Below are 26,340 nucleotides of genomic sequence, written 5' to 3' on the forward strand. Positions count from 1 at the left end.
GCTTGGTCTCTGTCAGGAAGAAGTAGGGGGGAAAGGCCCTTTCCAGGGCTGCTTTGGCCTTTGAGGGACAACTCATGGGGGCCACACAACATACAAGACTCACCCAGGACTGGCTGCTTGCTAATCTTAAACAGAAACCACCTACTAAAGCCAACATAGTGTAATGGTTAGAGTTTTAGACTAGAATCTGGGAAACCCAAGTGCTGTTGAAGATCACAAGGTGACTTTGGCCCAATTACATACTCTCAGACTAACCTACCTCACAGGGTTGTTGTGAGGATAAAATAAACACAGTGGTACAGTAAATATAATCTAACATACTGAGCTGTAAGTCAAGGTTTTCACTGGAATCTTGCTCCTAAAGATAATGTACTTGCTCAACTAATATTTCTACACAGTCTTTATGTATATTCTACATTCTAAAAGTATTCCAAGTTTGGCCTCATTATAATAATTTGATGTTACTGCACAAAATAGTAAATAATGCTGTACAAGCAGCTGGCATTCTGGCTGATTCTAGTTCTAGTATTCCTTTGCCATAGTTTAATTCTTCACTGTAATAAAAACACTTGCTGAACTTTTAAAATGTTCTATTCAGGCTCATGCTTTGTACCAGAGAACAAAACAGTTTCATGACAGGCTGAAACTTAGAAATGAATTTTCTTGAAACAATTCCTGATCTTAACTTTCTTTAAATGATTCTTGAATCTTTTTCATTAAATATTACCAACATATCTAGAAGAGCACTTTGTACTGAGAGTCAGGATATGAATTTTGAATAAACTGGCTTGAAAATCATAATTTTAAATAATCCAGCTGAACAATGAATTTCAAACAACATACACATACTTCAAGAGAAGACCAAGCAAAGAGTGGTGAGAAATAGCTTCAAACTAGGAAATAAATTCCAGAAGGGCAGCAGCATTAGTCTTTCAAATAAGAGCACTGTGGCATCTTAAAAATGAACAGATTTATTACAGCATAAGCTTTCCTGACTACAGCCCATTTTATCAGAACCATTAGATTAGGAAACTGTCAGCAACAGCATAGAAGGACAGCAGGCACCATCACCACCTGGCATCCCTTCTGTCTCCACCTTATAAACATTACATCTGGCTTCCGCCAACAATATGCCAACTCTCAATTGCTCCTGGAAGAAGCACTAAGCATGGGATTAGAATCAGCGCACCTCTCCAGAACAGCAAGCACTCACACATTCTTATGCAGCTCAGCAGTATTTATTTAACTCCTGAAACAAGGCTTATACAAAAGAGAAGGATCCAAGCACCCCAAGCCCAACTCTGGTTCCTTACTGCCACTGTAGAGTGACAGCCTTAAATAGCTCCACTTGGTAGCTGTCTCCACAGTAGCAAGGTTGTACAAGTGCAACTGTTCACCATGTAGATCACCATGTTGATTTTATTCACCCCATTGCAAATATGTACCTCTCCCATCTGTTTTCTTAAACAGGATTTCAGTACTTGGCATATAGCCAGGTAGAACAGTCCACATACTTACAAAGTGAGTAAGTCCAACAAGACTAGGAATGAACTGACTGGCCATTTTAATTGTGCTGATAGTGTGACAAACAGAATCCTAGTATGAAAGGATATCTTTATGACCATCCTTCATACTAACCCAGATTTGGCAGACTAGATGAACTGAAATAGTTCACATGTTAACTCTGTCATAACATGTAAGCCAGTGGTACTGTGACATTCTGCCTAATGTGAAGTGGAAGGATATAAACATCCCATGGTAACTCTTGCTCATATTTTTATGTACAATGCCAACTTTAGAAGGCATTTTCATGAAAAAAAAATTAAAAAATTTTCTTTAATGCATAGTCAGAGTTGCAGATGCATTAGCCACATAACAGTTTCTCAAAGTTTCAACCAAAATTTAAGGTAAAAACATACAAAAACACAGCACTGAATAAGAAGGTCTGCAAACTCACTAGAAATCCTCAGCAACTGTTAACATTTGAGACTTTGAAAGCCATGGTTACACAGATATAAAAGCCATAGCTATGAAACATGCTGCTGCTTTAAGGTAAAGATATAAACTGGGTAGAGTGAATTACAGAAACTTTTCATAGCTCCCACAAAAATTCTTCCCCACAAACAGATACATCCCTTTACACATCCAAGATCGCAGATGTGGCACACCACCACTACTTTCCCCCAGTTTTTCCTTTTAAATGGGAACGTGATAGACTTTATAAAATTATGTGGTGGCAGAGTTCTCTTTCTCCCATAATACTAGAACGTGGGCTCATCTAATGAAATTAACTTGGCATTAGATTCAGGCAAACTAAAGTGTGTAACATGCCTTTTCTACCAACTGAGAGGACCCACACAGCCTTCTATGATTTTTGATGCAGTAGGTTTGTTTTAAACTTTAAACCCTCCCCTGAGTTACCAAGTGTTTAAAGTAGCAAGTGTATAGGCTTTAGATTCACTCCTGTGAGAAAAGTTCTATAGTAGCAAGAGACAAGTTTAGAATCAGAAATAGTTTAAAAACTACTGCTATGCATATAAATATATTACAACAGAGAAACAGAATAAGAACAAGTTTGAATATAGTATATATAAGGTAGTGGATTTTGAATTAAAATATCTGTTATTTCTATTTTATATGTGGGATATATAATACTTTCCTTTAAGCTTTGGTATATTAAAAGTCATAGCTAGTATTCAGAAACGATGAATATGCAATAACTATGAAACAATATAATTGCAAAACAGATTAGATATAAAATTTTAATTCAAAATGTTTGAAGTAAGTACCATTGTATCTCATAAAAATGTATTTAATGATGTAAGACTGCACTTATCCTAGGTAGAGGCTGCAGAGAGGAGGGGAGGAGATGGAAAGCTGAAGACAAATCAATTCCCCTACAGAAAACAGCTGCCTTGAGGTGCATACTCTATGGTATACCATAACACAACCAGGCCAGGCCAAAAAAACACAGATCATTCACAAGCTCATGTTGATGCTAAACGTTGCAAGGCTGAATACAAAAGGAAAGGGCAGCTACAATGCACTGTAAACAAAAGGAATGATGTGTTTCAATGTCTGCGTGACCATTGCCATGTCCCCACACTCCCCATAATTATTCTTCCTGCTCTCCATTCTGGGCCTATTTCAGGGCTTTAAGCCACCACAAATATGGGGACACACACATACATAAGGGGGGTGGTGGTGTTGGGAATCAACATCTGTTTCAGCTGTGGGGTAGGTGGGAAAAACAACAGTGAGTGAATGCCAAGGGTTGGGGGGTGGAGGGGAAGACAACAAGGGTGGAGGATGAGTGAATGTCACGGGTAGGGGAAGTAGAGGAGTACCAAGGGTGTGGGGGTAGTTGAGAGGAAGAGGTGGTTGGGGTGGGGGATAGTTGGAGGAGGGGTGAGTTGGGTGTAGGAAGACACCAAAGGTGAGGGGGAGTAAATGCCTTCACTTGGGTGGTGGGAAGACAGCAAGAGCGGGAGAGCACTTGCCCAGAGCCTCTTTCTAGTGTCCATTATATTCTTCTCCACAATGGACCTTATTCCAGGTTATAAGCAAGACAGTTGGTTTCAAAGAATGGATCAGAAGCACAAGTCTCCAGATAACCAGAGGAAAAACCTGGTCAAGGCACTTAAATAGTTAAGGCTTCAGAATGTGGTTTGAATGTTCTTTAATGCTTTTCAGGCACAAACAGGGTTTTACTTAGTCACTAGGTTGGATCCTTTCATAGGCACAAGATTTTTCACCTGAATCAGCCTGCTCTTTCCCAGGAGTCAGACTAAATGTGTCAAGGTCTGTTAATTACCACAGGCCTCACAACTAGGTACTATATTCTCTCCCAGAGGTAGTGCCAAACCATTCTGTCACACTACCAGGCCGAGCTACCCTTCTACCTTGTCAGGTTTTTTTTAACTGAGCCAGACCTGAGCTACCATTCCCTTCTCCCTGAGGCAGACCTGAACTGTTACTGCTCTCTCTCTCTCTCTCCCTGAGGCAAACCTAACTCCCTCCTACTGTGCTTCCTCCAACATTCCATCCGCCTTCAGAAAGGTGACTGGGATGCTGCAGCAGTGCTCTCATAGGCTTAACTAAGAACATAAGAGAAGCCATGTTAGATCAAGCCAATGGCCCATCCAGTCCAACACTCTGTGTCACACAGTGGCAAAAGCAGCCATTTCCACTGGGATGCTGCAGCAGTGCTCTCATAGGCTTAACTAAGAACATAAGAGAAGCCATGTTAGATCAAGCCAATGGCCCATCCAGTCCAACACTCTGTGTCACACAGTGGCAAAAGCAGCCATTTCCTCCCTCAGTCATCTTTTCTCTATACTTAAAAGCCCCCAAAATCCTTAAATATTTCTATTAGGGAAGATGTCTCAACCCCTTAATCATTCTGGTTGCCCTTGTCAAGATGCTTTCCGAAATACCATTAGGACAGTACGCAGCGTTCCAAACACAATCACACCATAAATTTACAAAAGGGCACCTCATTACTAGTCACTTTATCTTCAACGCTTTCCTTAATAATCTCTGACATAGAACTTGCTTTTTCACTACTGCCACACCCAGAGTCAACATCTGTCAAGTCATCCACCATGACTCTAATATCTCTTCTCTGACCAGTCACCATCAATTCACACCGCAGTCAATTTAAGTTAAAATCCAAGGGGCTATTTGCTTTAGTACATTGCAGTTAGAGACTCTTCGTTTTATTTAAAGTTAGGATTTTTTGCCAAAATGTGCATCACTTTACATTTACCTTATTTTCTGCATTGTCACCCAAACATCAAGATTGGGGGAGAGAAAGCTTTGAAGTTCCTTGCAACTTGTTTTGGTTCTCACCTTCACAAATATAATAGTGTAATCTGTGAAGTTGGCCCTCTACTCCTTGCTTCCTGAATATGAAAGTTTATGAATTAAACTGTGCCCATCCTCATACTGATCCAAGTGGAACCCCATTTCTTACGTACCTTCCTTGCAAGAACAGGGCATTTGTTCCTCATCTCTACTCCCCGGCATTTAACTGCTTTTCTAATCCACAAGAGAGTAATCTACAGACTACCGATTTTACTGACCAAACCCAGGCCAGCGTAGAGCCAAGCACTGCTGAGCCCCATGTTTCTAATCAGCAGCTTGGGCGATGTACACCAGTGAGGAAGAACATGGTCACTGCACTCCTTGCCACCCACACAGCTTCAAGGCCAACACAGGGCAAAGCTGCACACTGTCATGCATCTGCTCCTCCTCACTGCCCACATCATACACAGACCAATACAACAAAAAGCCAGGCACCACTGTGCTGCTCCTCCCATTTCTGAGTAAACTCAAAGCTGCTGCTAACTGGGATTTTTCCTGGTAAATGGCCAGTTTTCCCTGCAAGACTTCCCTTTATAGAAGCCATGTTGATTCTTTCTCAGAAAGGGCTGTTCTTTCATACTTAATAATTCTATCTTTAGTAACAGATTCCATCAGTTTACCCAGAAAAAAATTACACTGGCTTGACCTATAATTTTCTGGATTTCCTATAGATCTCTTTGTACAAATCAGTATTACTTTTGCTACCTGGATTCTTTTCAGTAAGACTGAATTTAAGTAATGGTTTTCTACATAAAGGCTCATTCACTTGTTACCAGCCTCTCCCCTTCATTCCTGCTGGACCTGGACAATAGGCCATGTCTGTGAGGCAAAATGCCATTTTAGTACCAATTTTACTCTGTAATTTAAGATATTATATATTTTAAATTGGTTTTTTACTGTTGATTGTTTTTATGATATAACCCGCCCTGAGCCTGTTTTACAGGAAGGGCGGGCTAAAAATATAATTAAATAAATAAATTTTTGCTGGTTGCTATAACCTCAATATTTACACCCCAGATGAAGGTTTCATTTTTAGAATGACTTTCCTGGTTACTTTTACTGTTACATCAGAAAATTAATGATTGTTTGGTTATTTACCATTTGAAATAATTATGAAATCACTGCAGGATGAACTGTCTCCAGTTTAATAAGTTCATCATCCACATCTGGACAACTTTTCTGCTGTACTTTACTGGAAAGAGAAAAATAATAATTAACAATAACCATAGCTATTTATATTGTTTTATTTAACTAAAACAATAACATTATATATAATGTATATTTGCTTAAGACTAAAGGTAAAGGTAAGCCCCTGTGTAAGCACCAGTCATTTCCAACTCTAGGGTGACATTGCATCACGATGTTTTCACGGCAGACTTTTTGCAAGATGGTTTGCCATTGTCTTCCCCAGTCATCTACACTTTCCCCCCAGGAAGCTCAAAAAAATCTCAAGATCCCTGAGTATTCTGCTCAAAAAGCATCACTTGCCTCTGCCTCCTCACACTTAGTTCTTAGCATCTCCTCCTTATCCAGATCTCTTCCATCCCAACAATCTTCTATTCATTGAACTTTCTGAATTTAGCACTTCAGAGATAAGGGACTGTGCACATAGATTTGCAGAGGAACAATATGACTGAGGTCTCTTTCTCAACTCCATATGTTTATCTTAAAAACATTTTTGCTGTTTAGAAGAGGCATGTTATCTCTGAGGACTCAAATTCACTGTTTTGAGAACAGCAAAACCAAGCATCTATGATGGTACTGTTTGGATAGAAAGATTACCCAAAATAATCTTACAAAAACCTCTGGGAGACCATGACATTTGGGCCCTAATGAATGAATTAATGGAATTAAAAAATAAACTTTGCCTGAATACAGTCATACTTCAGGGAGGAGGTGTTTATTAAAAGCTATTAATATCAAGAAGAAGAGAAGGGGGCACTGCTTTTATATGATGATCTTACAGTCTAAAAATTGAAAATTAAATACCCACATAAGCTATCTTGGAGCACGTAATTTATCAGGACACTAAGACTTGCAACAGATTTTGCCAAGACAGGCAAGGAATTTCAAAAACAGTCATGTACTCAGCTGAAGTGTAAATATAAGATTAGCAAGAACACTCCAACTATGAATACTGACAAAAACCACAGAGAATCACCTAAATGCACAAATCATTTTAGATTCTACCACCTGTTTGGTTGATATATATATTTTCAAAATGGATCAGCTCAAGACTTTAAACCCCCCAAAAGCTCTAATACAGCTTTTTATTTTTCAGTATTTTCATATGTTAATGTGAACGTAGCTATAGCTCTTATGGTTTCCAGTCTTTTAGTTCTTGAGAATTTTCATAAATGTTATTAATGTTATTTTCTCTCATGAACCAACTGTATTTCAAGTGTCAGAGCAGTACTTGACATTTACATGTTTTTGTTTGCTTCCTTTTTCATCACAGAAAACATCAACATACTTTTTTTCTCAGACCTAAGCTCTGTTTGTTTATCTGTGATAGAGACAGCAGAGGAAGCAGAGTCAATGATCTTGGCCGCATTACAGCCTCAAATACTGAGATGTATAACATTTTAAAAATACTAACACAAACACATTTACTATTGTGCTAGACAGCACCAGAACTTATTTTAAGCTGCACTAATGGCTGCATATAAAAATGCTTAAACAAAATACTCACCAAGGACATGGACTACTGGGAAAAAATCCAAAACAACACAGTAAAGCTGACATTTTGTTGTATCATTTGCATGGATCCTTTTATATGGGTGCAGATTCTAGGAGTTTCATCTACCATTCTGACTTGCAGTCATTCCATTTGATTGCATATATTCAAAGATCTACAGACTGCTTGAGTTTTCACCCATCCAAAATCATCTGTAAGAGGACCTGTCCTTTATCCTGGACTATTAAATATTGTCAGAAATTTTACCTTTGCCAAAGCTATTCAAAAGTTCAAGTACATAGTATCCACCAGATCAAATCTACCCACATGCTTGTTAATACTCTAAAAAGAAGATGAAGATGATATTGGATTTATATCCCGCCCTCCACTCCGAAGAGTCTCAGAGCAGCTCACAATCTCCTTTACCTTCCTCCCCCACAACAGACACCCTGTGAGGTGGGTGGGGCTGGAGAGGGCTCTCACAGCAGCTGTCCTTTCAAGGACAACCTCTGCCAGAGCTATGGCTGACCCAAGGCCATGCCAGCAGGTGCAAGTGGAGGAGTGGGAAATCAAACCTGGTTCTCCCAGATAAGAGTCCGCAAAGATTAACAAGATTTTCTTAGAAGTCAAGGTGATTCTTCATCAGCAAGACTTGCTCTTCACTGCAACAATCCCAAATATATTACAAACAGAATAAAACTCCAGAGGATCAGGCTGCACCTAGACTAGTGCTATCCATTCCAACAAGGAACAGGTCTCCAGCAGCAGAAGTCCAAGCAGAAAATATGTAAGGAATCACACAAAATCCATACAAATCACCTGTTCTGCTTGTAAACTAGGCGTGTTCCAAATTCTAGCTTTCCCCTCATAATGCTTCCCAACAACTTAGCTGGAACAAAATTTAGACTGAAATCACACACAAAAAAATCACACAATTCCTGACCCTTTTTAAAACCAATGCTACATTTGCGATCATCAAATCCTCCAGGAGAATGATTTTTAGCAGCAACTTTCATATTTTAGTTACAAGAACACCACCACATCTGAATATTTTAAAACCTTTTCAAAAAATGTCCTCCTGCTCTAGAGTTGTCATGCTTTAATTGGTCAATTAGTTCTAAAACTTAATATCTTGTCACTTTTATCTGACAGCTTTTCCAATATGCTTCCCCAAAACAAGGGTCTGGTGTCTTCTTTGGGCAAGAGACTCCCTGGCTTGTTCTACAGTGTTGCTAGTTAACATTTCCTTCAAAAGAACAACTTTTTAAGCATGTCGTTTCTCACTGTGCCTTGATCACAAAAAAAACAAAACAAAACCCATCTCTGTTAGTTTCCCCAGCAGACCAAGGAGGCAGGTGTTTCATCTCACAAGCAAGAAACAGGCAGATCAAAAGTGAGAAACACATGAAGCAGGGCTCCAAGAAAGTAGAGTTACCTGCAAAAGACAGTTGTCTCACTGATCTCCAGGACTGAAAGTCACCACAAAACACTGCATATATATGCATCTGCATCACAGCTCCAATTCAAGATCACATGAAAGCGCTGCTCAAAATAAATTTCTATTTTTCTCAACAGCATTCATTTATGCATAAGTGTGCATATATATAATTGCAACCATACTGTGGATTTTTTCTCAGGCTTCCTTATAATGGTATCCTCTAGATACAAACAGTGGAGAACTCATACCTCCATGGCAATCTGCTATTTTCCTAATAGCTGTTGCTTTTTTAAAAAGTTTAACAGCAGCAAAGAAAAGTTCATTATACAACACACTTAACAGAAGGAAGGGCCTACTGTGCTCCACAACAAATAACACAGGAATGTGCCACTAATTGCCTTGAACAAAAATTCTGAATGCAAAAGAATATGACAAGAGTAGCTATTCTCACTAGGAGTATTTATTCAGTACCAAAAATGTGTTGGCTGCTGTTTCAACCTAGTAATACTTATTAAATCAAACATTTGTCCCTGCCTCAGAGAAGTGTGTGATACACACAAAAACAATTATCTTCCTAAACTTCTGCATATCTCCTTAAATATATTGCTGGTAAAAAAGATGCACAAAGTAACATCCAGAAACGGCCATAGTTGTCAGTTGGAGCAAAAACAACAATAAACCTTAAAGCAGGGATCAAAAAATTTCAGGCGCTAGGTTGCTACAAGTGGCTAGGAATTTCATTGTGGTACCTACAATTTTCATCAATATCTTATTGTAGTGTCTCTTGACAATCCTCAGATTGTACAAAGCTTATATATCACTTCACATAAGAATAAGCTTGTTGAACGACATAAAAACGCATGAAGTTATTTTCGCTGTTTCTTTATATTTTAACTTTGTACAATTCTGTGGTGATGGATGAATTCATTTCTTCATCAGTAGCTTTCTATACTGGCTCCAATATTCAATCAAATGGAATTTTTAAAAGCAATAATGAAATCATGAAAAATTGGGGAGAGAGTGAGTTACAAGCAAGCTTTCTGCTGTAGTAAATTACTCCCATATTTATTTATGGTTTTCAAAATACTTGTACCACAAGAATCTGCGATGAGGCAGCAATAATTACCAAAATGTGGTCACTGAAATATGAATTCCTGAAGACTGAAAAATCAGTCTGGCTCTTAAATATTAGGGTGGGCTCATGAAGCCAAAGAAAAGTTGTCAAGTGTGCCTTAAAGCTCAATATATTTCTTGTGGCATAAGTTTTCATAAAGCCACTTCCTTGGATACACAATGTTTATAACCAGTTTTTGCATAAGCTGATGCACTAGCTCCAGTTCAGTGTTATTCACCCTCATGGAAATAAAACACCATGTTTTACATTCTTAAAAGTTTGTGCCACTAAACTAATGTTAATTAGCTATTGGTGGCAGAAAGACTACCAACAAAATCAGTTACTAAAATACAGTAGGGTTGCATTTTAACACACTGTTTTTCACATCTGGACTTTCCTTTTGAAGAATATTGTAAAAAGAAAATGGGGAAGTCCTATGCTTCAGTGGTAGAAAACATATTTTGCATTCGGAAGATCTCAGCTTTTATCAACATCTCCAATTAGAGGACTTTATGAAGATTCTGGAAAAGACCTTTATCTGACTAAGACCCAGTGATCCAATATCAGAGTAGATAATACTCAGTTAAACGACCGAAGCTCAAGGCTACTGATTTCATTTGTCTGCTCTTGCACACACTTTCAACATGACTACCTACATAAAGTCTTTCAAATATGATCCATTCTCAATTAATGTTTATGCATTGTATTTTCACGTTACTGAGAACAGAATATGGGTCTAATGTCATAATCAACAGCACCACAAACTAGACTTTGTAACAGAATTCTTGATGGCACTTTCCACCACCACTTCCTTATCTGTTTGGCTTGGATGGTTAAAATATGGCTGTATAGTGATCATATACTTCAGCTAATGCATGGCTATTCTCAGGTGATGCAGATGGTATTTCATGTCAGCCTACCTTCGTCAAAGTCCAAATCAAATTAAATCAAAGTCCAAATCAAATTAAAACTCAGTCAGGAAAACTCAGTCAGAGCTTCTTTCTGTGTAAAAAGAAGCAAAATGGGTAAAATCCCATTTCTCCAAAGCTGCTCAGGGTTGCAATAAACTCAAAGCCAATTTCCCCTCTAACAAAAAGCAAAGAACCTTTGAATATCCCTGTTTGGCTTAAGCACATGTCAGTTTCACTATGACACAATCCAGGGATCCTAAGGGTGAGCATAAGGATGCACCACAACTTCCTGCCAAAGCCTAAGTGACAAGTGCAAGTGAATCTCAAAAGCATCCTCTCTATCCAGATACCATGGTCCCATCTCCTAGCCATGAGTCATTAAGAGAGTGGGGCACAAGGAGAGACAGGTTCAAATTCCTGGCAGTCAAATGGTGAACCCAGGCAAATAATCATTTCTCATAAAGTTGTGATGATGGGGGTGGGGACAAAAACCTCATAAAATGCCCTGAGCTCTAACAGAATGACCAGATATGTAATTACAAATATTGACTGAAAGGATTCCAACCCTTCATTGTGGAAGTTAATAGAAGAATATATTTAAAGTAAAGTTGCTGCTGCAGGAATGGTCAGTGTTCAATGCATATATAATACGTATAGTGGGAGAGATTCTAGACAAATTTTTGATTGGAACATAAATGATTTTGAAGAGATAACAAAATATGTATTGCCAGTACTAAAGTATATATTGCTTAAAATAAACATGAACAAAATATTAAAGCACCACAATAAAGGCCCATGTAGCCTTTGACAACCTAAAGTCCAATATAAAATGCAAATATAAAATAGAATTAGATAAGGGACATAACCTATTAAACTGCCTACTGAAAACGGAGAGTTTCTTCCCTGTTTTGGTAGCTCTCTGGTTTTGGTCGTTACTTTAACGGATTGTTCCCCCCATGTTTTCTAATGCAGTTTACAGAAACATAGACAAAAGATCACAGTATGATAAAATGGAAGGTAGTCTAATAAAACAAAGAGGACCTGTTGTTTATCTTTTTAGTGTCTTTGTTAACCTGTTCCTTTTTCTGTGCAAGAGCATCTATTTAATCAACAGAATATGCGGCATTTCATATACATGTGAAATGTATGATTGACCATTTAAACTAGGCTACAGGGGAATCTCTTCGTCAAAGACAGCAGTGTCAATATGTGACTCAGTAGATAGTAACAATAGGCCACCGAAAGGTTGTGGATATGTAAAACAGTGTCCTTTTTTTTTTTTGATCCCTTTTCTTTTGGATACCAAACCAGGCTTTGTTATTGACAGGGGTCATGGGAAATTTCCAGCTTCAGAATGGGGTCACATAGGCAAAAGACTAAAAAACCACGGTGCTAGATAACAATAAACATTGCCAAATACAGAAAGCAGGCTACAATGTAGTGTCACAGAATGTATTATGTTGTATACTGAAACATATAAGCTTACTAGAACAAGGCTTAAATTTGGAAAACAAATGTTAACCCTTACTAATTCAACCTGCATGTTCTTATGGTGGTGGTGAATTAGTAAGGTTTATCTTACAGTGTAGGATAATGCAAGCAACAGAACACATACATATTTAAACTCTTACATGTTTTGTGAATGTATTTCTCATGCAACCAAGAAGTTTATTTTTCACTCAATACCAAATCTGAATACCTTTAATGTGAAGAATTATAAAAAGAAGCAAAAATAAAATGGAGTAAATTATTTAGTTTCCTGACTGTGAGTTTTAATTTGATTTGGACTTTGATGAAGGTAGGCTGACATGAAATACCGTCTGCATCACCTGAGAATAGCCATGCATTAGCTGAAGTGTATGATCATTATACAGCCAAATCTTAACCATCCAAGCCAAACAGAAAAGGAAGTGGTGGTGGAAAGTGCCATCAAGTTGCAGCCAACTTATGGTGACCCTGTGGGGTTTTCAAGGAATGAGACAGAGGTGGCTTGTCATTGCCCACCTCTTTGTAGCAACCCTAAGAAAGATTCCTTGGTGTTCTCCCATACAAATGCTAACCAAGGCTGACCCTGCTTAGCTTCTGAGATCCGGTCAGCCAGGTCAAAGCAGAAAAGGAAGTAGCTGCACTTAAGTGGGTGGTGAAAAACAGTTAAGTCAGCAGGGCTTCATCATGTTTGTGTGTGAGTCAAAAAGCTCTTAAGTGATAATTCAAACACTTTCACTTTCATCTACTAATTTTCATTTCACTGTAAAAGCCAGAGTATGAGGACAACTATGCTCATCCACTCTGTTCTGGAACACTATCTCATGTCATACTCAAGAACACTTTGCGCAGATTACTTACTCCTGAATACTAATATTAACTATTCTATTGTATCCATGTGCAGTGCTTAAATAGTGCTAGAAGGCCATATTCTTTTCAACACACACATTCCAGCAAAGCAGCTTTTCCAAAGTTGTATTATTGATGACGAACAAGAAAATTGAGGGCTGCAGTTACTCTAAGTAAATTAATGCCAAGAAAAAGAATTTAATCCGGTGTGTGTGTGCATGGGGTGAGCATGACTGTGAATACAGAAGGGATACAGAATTGCAACAGGGAAGTTCAGGAAGATGAAGGAAGGAAGAATCCACCAAAACCGCAAAAAAGATTCCCTAAAGTTGAACTAAATCCGGATTATATGATGGGTGCTCCAGGAACAGGTAGGCAGAGACCCCCGCAAAAGGGGCAAGGACTGCAGGACCACCCCCTTTGTTAGGGTGCTTAATCACAAGAATCCGGCGAGGGGTTTCTTGGGGCGAGGGCGCTAAGAAAAAAGACGTCTGCCGGTGAGACACTCAACGGCACCACCCCTCTTCCTCAGGAAGCCACAGCGCCCCGCTTCTGAGGTACCCTCACCGCTACTCCACGCAGAACCCAGCCTGGCAAGGACAACGCAGGCCTGGGAGCCCTCAGCACGCCTCCTTTCCCCGAGGGCGCCCCCAACCCAACTGCCCTGCTCAGCAGCTTGACCCACGGGCAGTCTTCAACTAGAGCTGCGCATCACAACAGCCGGCTCAAGCTCTTTTTGGCCACTTACCCCATTGTCCAGTATTTACATCCAACCCCCTCTCTGCTGCTTTACTACGAACCCGGAAGCCGCCGCCTCTGCCTCGGCAGTTTGTCGCAAACACTGGCCAACTCTGTCCTCCAGCCCGGCCTTCCCTCGGTGACGTTGCCCCAATCGCAGGCCGCAATCATGGTTCCCTGACCAATCCAAATAAGACATAGACGAACGAAGACGGACAGCATCCAATGGGAAAGAAGAAAGCCCTCACACAACGTCTCTCTGGCAGGATTGGAAGAGCGAGAGGGCAAATTGAGTTTTGTGCGCCGGCGCAGTTATATCCCATCATCGTAGGCTTTCTTAACAGAGGGTGAATAACGGTAAAACGATGCAATGCTAAAAGGGTCCCCTCTTCCTAGATCGGTTTATCCAAGAATTAGAGTGACTGATTTGTGCGTACTTGGAAGTGAGTTCTGTTATACCCAGCGAAGCTTACTTCTGGATGAACTTTCTGCTACTCTTGTTTATCTTATAACTATTGTTCAGTGCTTTTTTATCGCGCCATTCCTCTAAGGTTGCTGTGGATGATGTCCATTGTTCTCGCTCTCTCAGTTTTATCCTCACAACAATGTAGTGAGGTACGTTAGGCTGACAGAATTAGCGACACGCTCAAGATCACCCATTAAATTTAGTGGCAAGTGGGGATTTGAACCCAGGACTCCCAAATCCCTACTGTGGTTTTGCAACCACTACACCTCATTGACTTTCTATAAAGGTAAACCAGAAAAGAAATTTATTAAGATTTTACTTAGGAAAGAGCTGTACAGGCAAAATTGACAAATAGAAATAGCTTCAGGGGAATAGTGTGTGAGACAGGGAAAAAGTATAGAATGAAGAGGACAAAAAGACTGTGAATGATAACACTTCAATTGGACTTCTGTGTATTTCCTTAAGGATCCATTAACAAGAATATTTGCTTGGAAAGAAATCCACTGAATTCCATGGAGCTTTTATTGACTGAAAAATATTAGTTCATCCTCCATACCTCCCCAGGCACTACTAACTTTCCTGAAGAAGAAGAATGGCAGCTTCTTTGTGAGGTACATATACTGGAGACTTACTAACGTTCTTTGCAATAGAGGTTACAAACCCACAACACCCTGCTTGTGCTTTAGTGCACTGAAATGAGAGGATTAAATCTGTGTTCTCATAAGCAATACTTTTTTGTTACCTGCTGTCACATTAGTATGAGTTCTTGCTGCGCTTGTAAAAGGTGTGATCCAGAAAGAGAAATACCAGCCCTGGGTCCTGGGCTTACCCAACAGACCACCCTAGGAGGGATATCAATTGAGATATAATGCAGATAGCAGTGAAGGACACTGTGGATTGTTCATTTCAGTAGTAAAATTCCTCTTTGCTAATGAAATGTCTGTGCCAATATGTTGCCAGCCTGTGACAAAAGAACATTTACAGGGGCCTCATCTAGTTCTAGGCTCATCTGGTCCCCCCCCCCCCCCCACTTTCCAACTACCAACAATATCTGAAAGGAAATTTCAGTCAATTTCAGCTGTTCTCCTTCACCCCTCCAGTTCATTTCCACATTAGAGTTCAAAATTACGTACTTCTCACCTTGTGGCCAGGGTTTTTCTCAGTCCTGCCACCATAGCCCCCCATAAACAGGAAGTTTTAAAGAAGTTATTGATTCACTTTTCACTAGGTACAACATTTCTAGGGGTCGACATGAACTGGAAAAATGTGGTTCGTTTCAGTTCATGGTTCGGGTTCTCCTGATTCTCAAGCCATGAACCAACACAAACTTTTAAGACCTAAACAAACCAGTTCAGTTTGTGAGGGGATCTTTTGATGAATCTCTTCTACCTGCCATCTAAGGTTGATGAGGATTGGATTCACAGGGTCCAAGTTACAGCTTCCCAAAGAAGGTGCCCCCATCCTCCATTGTTTCCAGTGGAAGGGAAAATATAAAAAAAGCAAGGACAATAGCAGCTCAGCAGAACAAAATCAAAGTCCCAGAGAATCTCTGCAGTAGAAAGAGAAGGTGAGGGGGGCATTTTTGCAAGCCCAGCAGAACCAGTGCCATCGCAGCAGTGAAACCCAACAGGACTAAGGGCAAACCAGAGAATCTGTGCAGTAGAAACTGGAGTGGGAGGCACTTTTGCAAACCTAGCAGAACCAGTGTTATGTACTAGTGCCTAGTTGTTATGTCCATGCTAGAAAACATAGAGACTCTGTGAGCTTCATCCCTACTAACAATAGAAAACCTGGATTGAAACAACTGCAGCCTGGTAGGTTGGGCTGCCCGGCACTACCTATAAGGGGCTAGTGGGCCAGTTTGGATGCACCTATGGGTTGGGAGCAGGGTGGAGTCTCACTGTATATAACCAGGCCACAGCCTGGAGGTTTTTTGCTTGTTAATAGTTAAGCTGAATCACTAGTAAAAGATGCTGATCACTATTCTGGGAGTCCTTGTTCTTTCCATCGAATCCAGTATTTAACAGGGTATTTTTGCAAGCCCAGCAAAACCAGTTCAATGCACAGAATGCCAAGGAGTACCAGTTCAATCACAGAGTGCCTCGAAGGACCCAGTGCCATTGACATTGCAAGCTTAAAAGGACTGATCTCAAAGCACAGAGTTATAAATACAGGTAAGGGGGGAGGGATTTTGCAAACTTTGTGCAAGAAAATGGAAGTGAACACATGGGGATCCCAACAAAGGGGGGGCGGATTCTCTTGAAACTGGCATGACTAGTAACTGGCAGGTCCCACAGGGCTCTGATGTTCTCCGTGAGCTTGTTCCACCACATGGGAGCTGCTACAGAGAAATCTCTAGTCCTGGTGGTAGTTAGTCAGGCTTCCTTCAGCCCAGGGATCATTAAAAGATTCTGGGATCCTGATCACAGTGCTCTCTGGGGCACATGGGGGGAAAGGCAGTCCTGAAGGTAAGCAGGTCCCTAGCCATATAGGGCTTGTTCTTTATAAGGTCTGAACTCTGTGTACAGTCTAGGGTTGCTAATCCCCAGTTGAGGCCAGGGGATCCTCTGATTTGGAGGCTCTCCTCCTGCTTCAGGGTTATCAAAGCAGGGGAGGGGGTTTTTAATGTCTGCTGGGCACTCCATTATACCCTATGGAGACCCGTCCCCATAGGGTATAATGGAGAATTAATCTATGGGCTCCCATCCTCCTGCCCAGATAAATCCTGAAAAATCACAACTCTTGCTTGACCTTTTTTGGCAGGCACATAACAGGCATCACTTCAATCAGTGCTGTTCATTTGTGAAGCTTGGGTCATGCTTACATTGTAGCCCATAAATACACTGATCATTTGAATCCCATGTTATGGCTGGCTGCACACACTGCAGTAACTAAGTATGCATTCAGAAAGCCTCATAGATGTGTAGATGGGATTTTTGGTTGCCCTTCTCCATTTTTTTTCTGCTAATGTACCAAAAAGGAAGAAACAGCTGCTATCAGGCACAAAGAATCCCAAAGCATTTAAGCCACACAATTTTGATGTGTATCTAGTCTCTTCTCTTGCTGTGTTTCTGTATTTGATAGTGATGAACTCTGTCCATCAGAAATGATATCCCACTCCTGATATTGTTTCAGTACTCATTTATTTTCAGACGAACACTGGGATAAGTAAAGAATTCTTGATTATTTGAATTCCTCAATAATAATCCCTATAGAAAATCTCAGAGGACAAACAGAGTCCAAAAATGGTTATCTCAAGATAACAACCCCCAGTGCCTCCATTTCACCACATGTGTCTTTCCTCTTCTGTCTTGCTGTGCAACCAGACAATGTACTTTGCATATTAAAAAAAAACATCCTGGACCTCTTCAGTCCCAAGTTGTTCAGCTGAAAGCCTGATGCATTAGAAGCATTAGTTCATTCTCTGATTGCTGCACAGAATATTATTAGGAAAACACTGAGGTGAAAACATTGGCTGATGGGAAGGCACGGAGCCTTTCTCATTGTCCAGCCATACAAACAGGACTCCTTCTGCAAGCAGTTTTCTCAGCAAACCTTAGAGTCACAAGAGACTAATTCAGCAGAGAGAAGTCTCATAGGTATTAGTGTGTCCAGGTCAGCTCAGAATAGAGGTGGCAGAGGTGCTGAAATGAAGATCTTAAAAAGGAAATCTGTTTCTATATATATATTTATTTCCTCTTGGGAATATGAAAGAGTCAGTGAAGGAGGAAAGAAATCAATATAAAATAATAACTTTGAGGATGTTGTGCTTCAGTGTTCATAGTATGCTAGAGACTATGCACTTGTAGGTCCCCAGGCAATTCCCCTGAACCAGATGGAGGTGTCATCCCATGGACATAGCTCAAAGCAAACATTTAATCATGCAACAGTGGTATGGAAAATTGATACAATAAACTGTTCTGCACAAGTCCTACTACAATATATATGAGAGCAATGCTTATAGGATTTCATGCATTTACTATGCCATCCTAAGCAGACTTACACTTTTCTAAGTCCATTGAACTCTCAGGTAATAATTTAATGTATTGTTTTTGTTTGTCAGAACTTAAGAACTCCAGGCAGATCCCATACTTAGTTTCCAAGCTAGGATTTTATTAGAGAGAACTAAGAACTGTTAGATACAAGGTACAAGATAACAGTGATGGCGAGAGCCAGCACTGGCCCAGTTTTATATAGTAAAACAAACAACCCACAAAGCTTTAATTCACACCGTTACAGGCACATCTGTCTTCCCACCAGTGCTATCAGCAAAGACATTGCCTCCTTACTCTGAAGGCCACACGATTCGGCTTCAAAGGGTGTCAGTGTGAGAAAGTACAGAGATACAACATTATTCAGTCCACAGCCCCCAAATACTTTGGATACCATCGGGGCAGGGTTAACTACTACTCAGGCACTTCAGGTTAAGAAAGGTTACAATATGGGGTCGGTCTGGTTCAACGCTCAGGTCCACTCTATGCATACTTGCCAACCATCAATTATACTGGTTCTACATTAAGCTAGCAATAATAAAGTTACAAGTTCTGACATACTGCCCCCCCTAAGCGCCCTCCCCCGGGGGGTGGCGGCTTGGGCTTGTGCGGGTACAGCAGGTGAAACTTTTTTAACAGTTGCGGCGCAGCTACGTTCTGAGATTCGACCCATTCATCACAGCTCGGGGGGAAGTGCTTCCACCTGATTAAGTAATACAGCTTCCCCCGTTTGACTTTGGAGTCCAGGATTTCGTGGACTTCATGGTGACTCTGACCCCTCACTGTCGTCGGAGGGGGCGGCGGAGCCCTGGGATGGAAGGACGTGGCACCAGGGTCTTTCCGGAGTAAGCTGCAATGAAAAACAGGATGGATTTTGCTTAGAGACTTGGGCAGCTCGAGTTCTGCAGTCACTTTATTGATTACTCGTTTGATCCTAAAAGGCCCAAGAAACTTCAACGCAAGTTTGCGGCAGGGCTGAGGAAGGGGGAGGTTTTTTGTGGACAAAAAGACAGTGTCTCCCACTCTCAATTCCCATTCAGGAGAGTGTTTTTTATCAAATTGTTTTTTGTAAGCCTTTTTCGCTTCCTCCAGGTTCTCCTGAATTCCCTTCCAGCTCTCCCGAAGGCCCTCCCACCATTGTTGGCACGATGTGGGTTCTGAGGAGGTGGCAGGGAGGGGAAGCGTTGGGAAAGGCTTGCCCTCATAGCCATTTATGATTTGAAAAGGAGAGGTTTTAGTAGAGCTGTGAAGGCTGTTGTTGTAGCCGTATTCAGCGAATGGGAGTAGGTCCACCCAGTTGGACTGTTGGAAGTTAATGAAACAGCGGAGGTACTGTTCTAGAAGGCTATTAACCCTCTCCGTCTGTCCGTCCGACTGGGGGTGGTAGGCTGAGCTGAGGCCCTGCTCAATACCCGCAAGCTTGCAAAACTCCCGCCAGAAGTTGGCAACGAACTGCGTCCCGCGGTCGCTAATGACCTTGTCTGGGAACGAGTGTAGGCGTACAATGTGTGTAAAGAAAAGTTGGGCAAGTTTTTTAGCCGTGGGGAGCTGCTTGCAGGGGATGAAGTGGGCTTGTTTGGAGAATGTATCGACCACTACCAAAACAACAGTTTTGCCCTGCGACGGCGGGAGCTCCACAATGAAATCCATAGACACCACCGACCAAGGCCGGGTGGCTGTTGGGAGGGGCACTAGGTGGCCGGGAGGCTTACCCCCTCTTCGTTTAGCCATGAGACAGGTGGGACATGAGAGGACGAATTCGGAGACATCTCTTTTGAGCCTAGGCCACCAGAACTGTCGGGTAATGAGGTTGAGGGTTTTGACATAGCCGAAATGGCCCGCCAGGCGGCTGGAATGACAATGCTCTAAAATCTGCTTGCGGAGGGAGGAGGGCACATAGATCTTTTCGTTGTGCAACAGGAGGCCGTCCTCGCTTTTACGGAGGTTCGGTGGTTGGTCTGCCTCCCGAGCAGTCTCCGCAACTAACTGAGACAAGAGGTCCGGCTCCGGGGGGCCGATCCTCTTCCCGGAGCGGGTGGTGACCCCCCCCGCGATGGCCGAAGGGGGGATAAGGGAGTCCACCACCTCCTCGCGGAGGCTCTCGTGCTGTGGCAGGCGGGAGAGGGCGTCCGCCAAGAAATTCTTGGTACCTGGGATGTGTTTCAGTACAAAGTCGAATTTGGCGAAAAACCCAGCCCACCGGATTTGCTTTGCAGTCATTTTGCGGCGCCCGGTCAAAGCCTCGAGATTTTTGTGGTCAGTCCAGATTTCAAACGGGACTCTGGCCCCCTCAAGCCAGGAGCGCCAGGTTTTCAAGGCAAACATGACTGCAAAAGCCTCCTTGTCCCACACTGACCAATTTTTCTGCTCGTTCGAGAACTTTCGTGAAATGTAGGCGCAGGGGCGCAGAACCCCGTTGTCCCCCCTTTGCATTAATATGGCTCCGACGGCGGCGTCGGAAGCATCACATTGAACCACGAAAGGTTTTAACTCGTCAGGGTGGGCTAACACGGGCTCCGAGGTGAAGAGGCGTTTCAATTCTGTAAAGGCTTTTTGGCACTCGGGCGTCCACGTTAGGCGCGCGCCCGGCTTTTTTGCCTCTGCCCCCTTCCCCTTTGTTTTAAGGAGCTCCGTAAGGGGTAACATGATGGTGGCGAACCCCTTTATGAAGTCGCGGTAAAAATTTGCGAACCCGAGAAAACTTTGGAGCTGTTTGCGGGTTCGTGGGGGCTCCCAGTCTAGCACCGCTTGAACCTTTGCTGGGTCCATTGACAACCCTTCCCCCGATACACGGAAGCCTAGATAGTCAAGTTCAGTCTTGTGAAATTCACATTTTGATAGTTTGGCATACAACTTGTGCTTGCACAGGGTGCTCAACACTTTTCTGACTAGGGGTACGTGTGACTTGAGATCTGGCGAATAGATAATGATGTCATCAAGGTACACCACCACCCCCTTAAACAGGAACTCTCGCAGAACCTCGTTGATAAAGTTCATGAATACCCCAGGGGCCCCCTGTAGCCCGAAAGGCATAACCAAGTACTCAAATTGTCCTAGCGGGGTATTGAACGCGGTCTTCCACTCGTCCCCCTCCCTGATGCGGACTCGGAAGTACGCGTCTCGGAGGTCGAGTTTTGTGAATATTTTCCCTGTGGCCACAGTATTCAATAGGTCCTTAATCAATGGGATCGGGTAGGCATTAGACATCGAAATCCCGTTTATCGAGCGAAAATCTGTGCAAAGTCTAAGCGACCCATCCTTTTTCTTTCTGAAGAGGACGGGGGCGGCATGGGGGGCTGTTGCCGGTCGTATGAACCCACGCTTCAGGTTTTTGTCCAAAAATTTGCGGAGTTCCGCTTTCTCCGCCCAACCCATGGAGTACAGTTTCGCTTTTGGCAGTTGCTGCCCCGGGATCAGTTCGATTGCACAGTCCGTGGGGCGGTGAGGTGGTAACTCATCCGCCTCCTTCTCACTAAAGGCCAGTTTTAAGTCCCGGTATTCCTTGGGGATCGAGGCGACCTCCTCGAGGGTGAGGCAGGCTCGCGCATTCCGGGGAGGCGGATGCGGCCCCCATTCGGGGCGCCAATGGTGGTGTTCGCACCTCCAGTCCGGGAATCGGACGATCTGCTCCTCCCACCTTATGTCTGGCTGGTGGCGGGCGAGCCAACCCGAGCCCATCACCACATCAAACGAGCAAGAGGGGGCAATTACAAAAGTTTCGATCCCCCAATGCTCTTCGGTCCCAACGGGGACCGCCTGCGTTTCCAGCTTACATGGCTCTCCCCTCATGGGCCCCCCGTCCATCTGCTGGAAAAGCATGGGTAGCGGGAGGGGGGACGTGGCTAATCCTAGCGCCTCTACTAGGCGGGGGGTGATTAAGTCCCGGTTGCACCCCGAGTCGATTAGTGCTCGGGCATGCATGAACCGTTTTAGGTTCGGGTTGAGAAGGGTTACGGCCATAAACAATAAACCCCCAGTGGCTCTCACCGTGAGGAGTGCCGGCTGTTGCTGGACCTGCTTCGCGGCACCCATTAAAGCAGGTCGTTGTCGTTTCCCGCCGACTCGGTGTCGTCCGACTCCCCGGTCGATTCTTCCACGGTTTCTGGTTCGGCGGTAAAATCCTCGTCAGTCGCCAGGGTGGTGGCGACGGAGCCCCGTCCGGGCTCTTTCGGCCGATTACTCTTTTTCTTCTTGGGCCCCGATGCGGTTGGCCTGGCTGTCGGCGGGGTGGACCCCGCTTTGGCTGGGCAGTTGGAGGCGAGGTGGTCCGGGTCGCCGCACCGGTAACACTTTCGGGCAGTGGTAGGGGTCGAGGTTGTCGGGGCCCGTCGCCCCTCCGCCTTGGTGGGTGTGGATTTCAACCCCTTCTTCGCCAGTTGCTGTCGGCGAAGCCCCACGTGCTGGATGTTGGTCTCGACCTCTCCGGCTAGCTGGATCCACCCGACCAAGGTGTCGGGTCGCCCGTGGCTGTAGCAGCGGTCGAGGACGTTCGGGTTCAGCCCGTTACAAAAAGCAGTATACTTCATAATCTCGTTCCACCCTCTCACTGCCGCGCAGTAGCCCAGGAATTCCGTGGCATACTCGCGAATGGATCGGTTGCCTTGTTCGATGCGCTGGAGGGCTGCGATGGCTTTCTCCTCGCGGAGCGGGTCGCCGTACTGGCGGAGCATTGCGTGCAGGAACCCCGCTACGGTTGCTAGCTCGGGCTTCCTCGCGGTGAACAGCCCGACGTACCATTTGCGGGCTGGACCTCTCAGTCGGGACGCAATGTGGTACACCCGGCTGGCTTCGGTCGGGTAGTCCGCACCCCAGTGGGTAAAGAACGTGTCGCACTGTATGGTGAAGTACTCCACGTCTTCTGGGCTCCCGTCGAATGTAATTTTCAGCTCTCTCCCCCCCCCTGCGGCCGGGGGTGCCGCGGGTTGGGGCACCGGGGCCGGCAGGGCCGGTAGGGCTGGTGCAGCTGGGGCCGGCGGCGCCGGCGGTGCGGGCACGGGGACCGCCGGGGGCGCCGGAACTGGCGGCGCCGGGGGCGCTGGGACCGGCGGCGCGGGGGCGCCCGGGGCCGGAGGCGCCACTGGTTGTGGGGCCGGCGGGGCTGGAGCGGGCACCACCGGCGGCGCGGGGGCCAGCGGGGCCGGTGGAGCCACGGGCGGTTGCCCCAGCGGCAGCCCTCCCACGGGGATCCCCAGGACCGCCGTTTGCAAGGTGCGGAGCTGGTCGTAGATCGCGCCAAGGTTCTGTTGCATCTCCTCGGCCATCATAACTCGGGAGGCGTGTACGTCGTTGTGAATTTCCCGTACATAGTCTAACAGGTCGTTGCGGAGGCTCCGGACCGGGTCGTCCCCGCCTCGCGGTTCTGGACCTTCGCCCTGGTCGTCGTCTCCGTCTCCGCTTGCCCCGTCGCCCAGCATACTTCTGTACCGCTGCTCCGCCGCGTCGATCGCCGCTGTGGACTTCCGCGGGCTCCAGGATCGGGGTGCGGCGAACGCGTCCACCGAGAAAGGCGCGGGCACCTTAATCTTGCGCCTCACCCCCGTCACCTTCGGGTCGAGCGGCGGGTCCTCCGTTGGAGTGGTGGGCTCTCCGTTGTCTGGAACCTTTGCAGCCATCGGGCCGGGTTTCCAGTTCAGATAAGCTCCAAAACAATGGCATCACTGTTATAATGTCAGAACTTAAGAACTCCAGGCAGATCCCATACTTAGTTTCCAAGCTAGGATTTTATTAGAGAGAACTAAGAACTGTTAGATACAAGGTACAAGATAACAGTGATGGCGAGAGCCAGCACTGGCCCAGTTTTATATAGTAAAACAAACAACCCACAAAGCTTTAATTCACACCGTTACAGGCACATCTGTCTTCCCACCAGTGCTATCAGCAAAGACATTGCCTCCTTACTCTGAAGGCCACACGATTCGGCTTCAAAGGGTGTCAGTGTGAGAAAGTACAGAGATACAACATTATTCAGTCCACAGCCCCCAAATACTTTGGATACCATCGGGGCAGGGTTAACTACTACTCAGGCACTTCAGGTTAAGAAAGGTTACAATATGGGGTCGGTCTGGTTCAACGCTCAGGTCCACTCTATGCATACTTGCCAACCATCAATTATACTGGTTCTACATTAAGCTAGCAATAATAAAGTTACAAGTTCTGACATTGTTATATGTTTAACCTGACATTACTTTCCTTGAGCTTGCCTGCCAGAAAACGTCCACTGAGAAGTTGTTTGATCTCCCAAATGAGCCAAAGTGATCAAAATGATGTGATAAAGCCACATAAATTCTTCTGTACGACACCAATACCACAGCTATTAGAACAGCAACCCGCAGTTAAGTATTATGCTAGGGAACATCCAGGACATGTGGAACTTGGGTACTGATGTGTGACTCTCAAAGTAATTCAGCCAAGTGTCTAATCCTCTCCTAGGGCCCTGACTTACAGCTGATTCCAGGTCAGACTCTTGGAGATGAAACACTTCCATCAACATTGTGGGTTTTCAGTGAGTCATTTGTCTGCATTCCCATGAAATGATTTGCTTGTGTTGAATTATTCAGAGGTATGCTACCCTGAGTCCCTGACTAAAGAAACATAGCATTTTTTAATAAACATTTTCACCTTGAGCTAAAGTGAAACATGCCCTTTGAATGCTAATTTATCATCTTTGTGGGAGTGGGAAGAGCATCCCCTGCAAAAGAAGACGCTGGAGGAAGGTAATAGAAAGGGTGTGAGAGGAGAATGAACTCAGGGGCCACACAATGCAGCTGACAGAGTCAGGACAAACAAAAGTACTTCTTCATTACGGGATTATCTGCCACAATATATAATGATGACTGCTGGTTTAGACAGCTTTAAAAGATGACTAGACAAACTCAGAGAGGATAGATCTGTCAATGACTATTAGCCATGAAGGCTAAATGAACTATCCTGTTCAGGAGACAGTTGCTGGGAGAGCTACAGCAGAGGGAGGCTTGATGTCTTCAGGCTTGTGTGTGGACTGGATTGAAGGAATGGAATTGTCACACCACAACTTGGTGGGCTTTTTGGCAACAAGATGCTAGGTAGATTACCTAGCAGAGCTCTTACATTCATTCTTCTCAGAAATCTTGTGGATATCAATTACACTTCATAATGTCCAGTATGTGCTGCACGTATAGATATAGACATTGTTGATGGGTTTGGCAGGCAGTAAAATTTTATGATCACATGGCCATATCTGATATTGGTCTGTGCTTCAGAAGCATGCCAAGGCCCTAGCAAGTCTTGGTGTTTTGAAGTATGTCAGGGACAAAGATGAGTTCTTGTCCCTTTTTCACGTGCCTCCTACTAATACATTTGCTGTGTTAAAAAGGTAATCATGGGTGAGCAGGCAAACACTTTTGTGTATCTTCAGATATGATTTCAAGATAGCATGACTTGGTAATCACACCCATGGTAAAGGGACTTCATTGCTTGATATTTGAATATTAAGCTATATGTTGTAGATAGTGCTACATCAGGTAGTATAAAGTGTAAGGACAAAAGTGTATATCATTGTGTTAACCGTTGATGATTTAGGGAGAAAACTAAATAATTTACTCCATTTTATTTTTGAGAGCCGGTTTGGTGTAGTGGTTAAGTGTGCGGACTCTTATCTGGGAGAACCGGGTTTGATTCCCAACTCCTCCACTTGCACCTGCTAGCATGGCCTTGGGTCAGCCATACCTCTGGCAGAGGTTGTCCTTGAAAGGGCAGCTGCTGTGAGAGCCCTCTCCAGCCCCACCCACCTCACAGGGTGTCTGTTGTGGGGGAGGAAGGTAAAGGA

At 43.9% G+C, this 26,340-nt stretch overlaps 1 protein-coding gene across 6 annotated transcripts in view; it reads right to left on the reverse strand.

Annotated features, from left to right (window-relative positions):
• The window catches only part of BLTP1 (bridge-like lipid transfer protein family member 1), a 196,051-nt gene extending 181,809 nt beyond the window's left edge, over window positions 1-14,242 (reverse strand). For all 6 annotated transcript variants that reach the window (XM_060246834.1, XM_060246833.1, XM_060246831.1 and 3 more), the window contains exon 1: window positions 14,089-14,242. The gene's annotated coding sequence lies outside the window, so the exon portion shown is untranslated. The remainder of the gene's footprint in view (window positions 1-14,088) is intronic.
• Window positions 14,243-26,340: the final 12,098 nt, after the last annotated feature.

Source organism: Heteronotia binoei, chromosome 9, assembly GCF_032191835.1.
Source record: "Heteronotia binoei isolate CCM8104 ecotype False Entrance Well chromosome 9, APGP_CSIRO_Hbin_v1, whole genome shotgun sequence".
Lineage (NCBI taxonomy): Eukaryota > Metazoa > Chordata > Lepidosauria > Squamata > Gekkonidae > Heteronotia > Heteronotia binoei.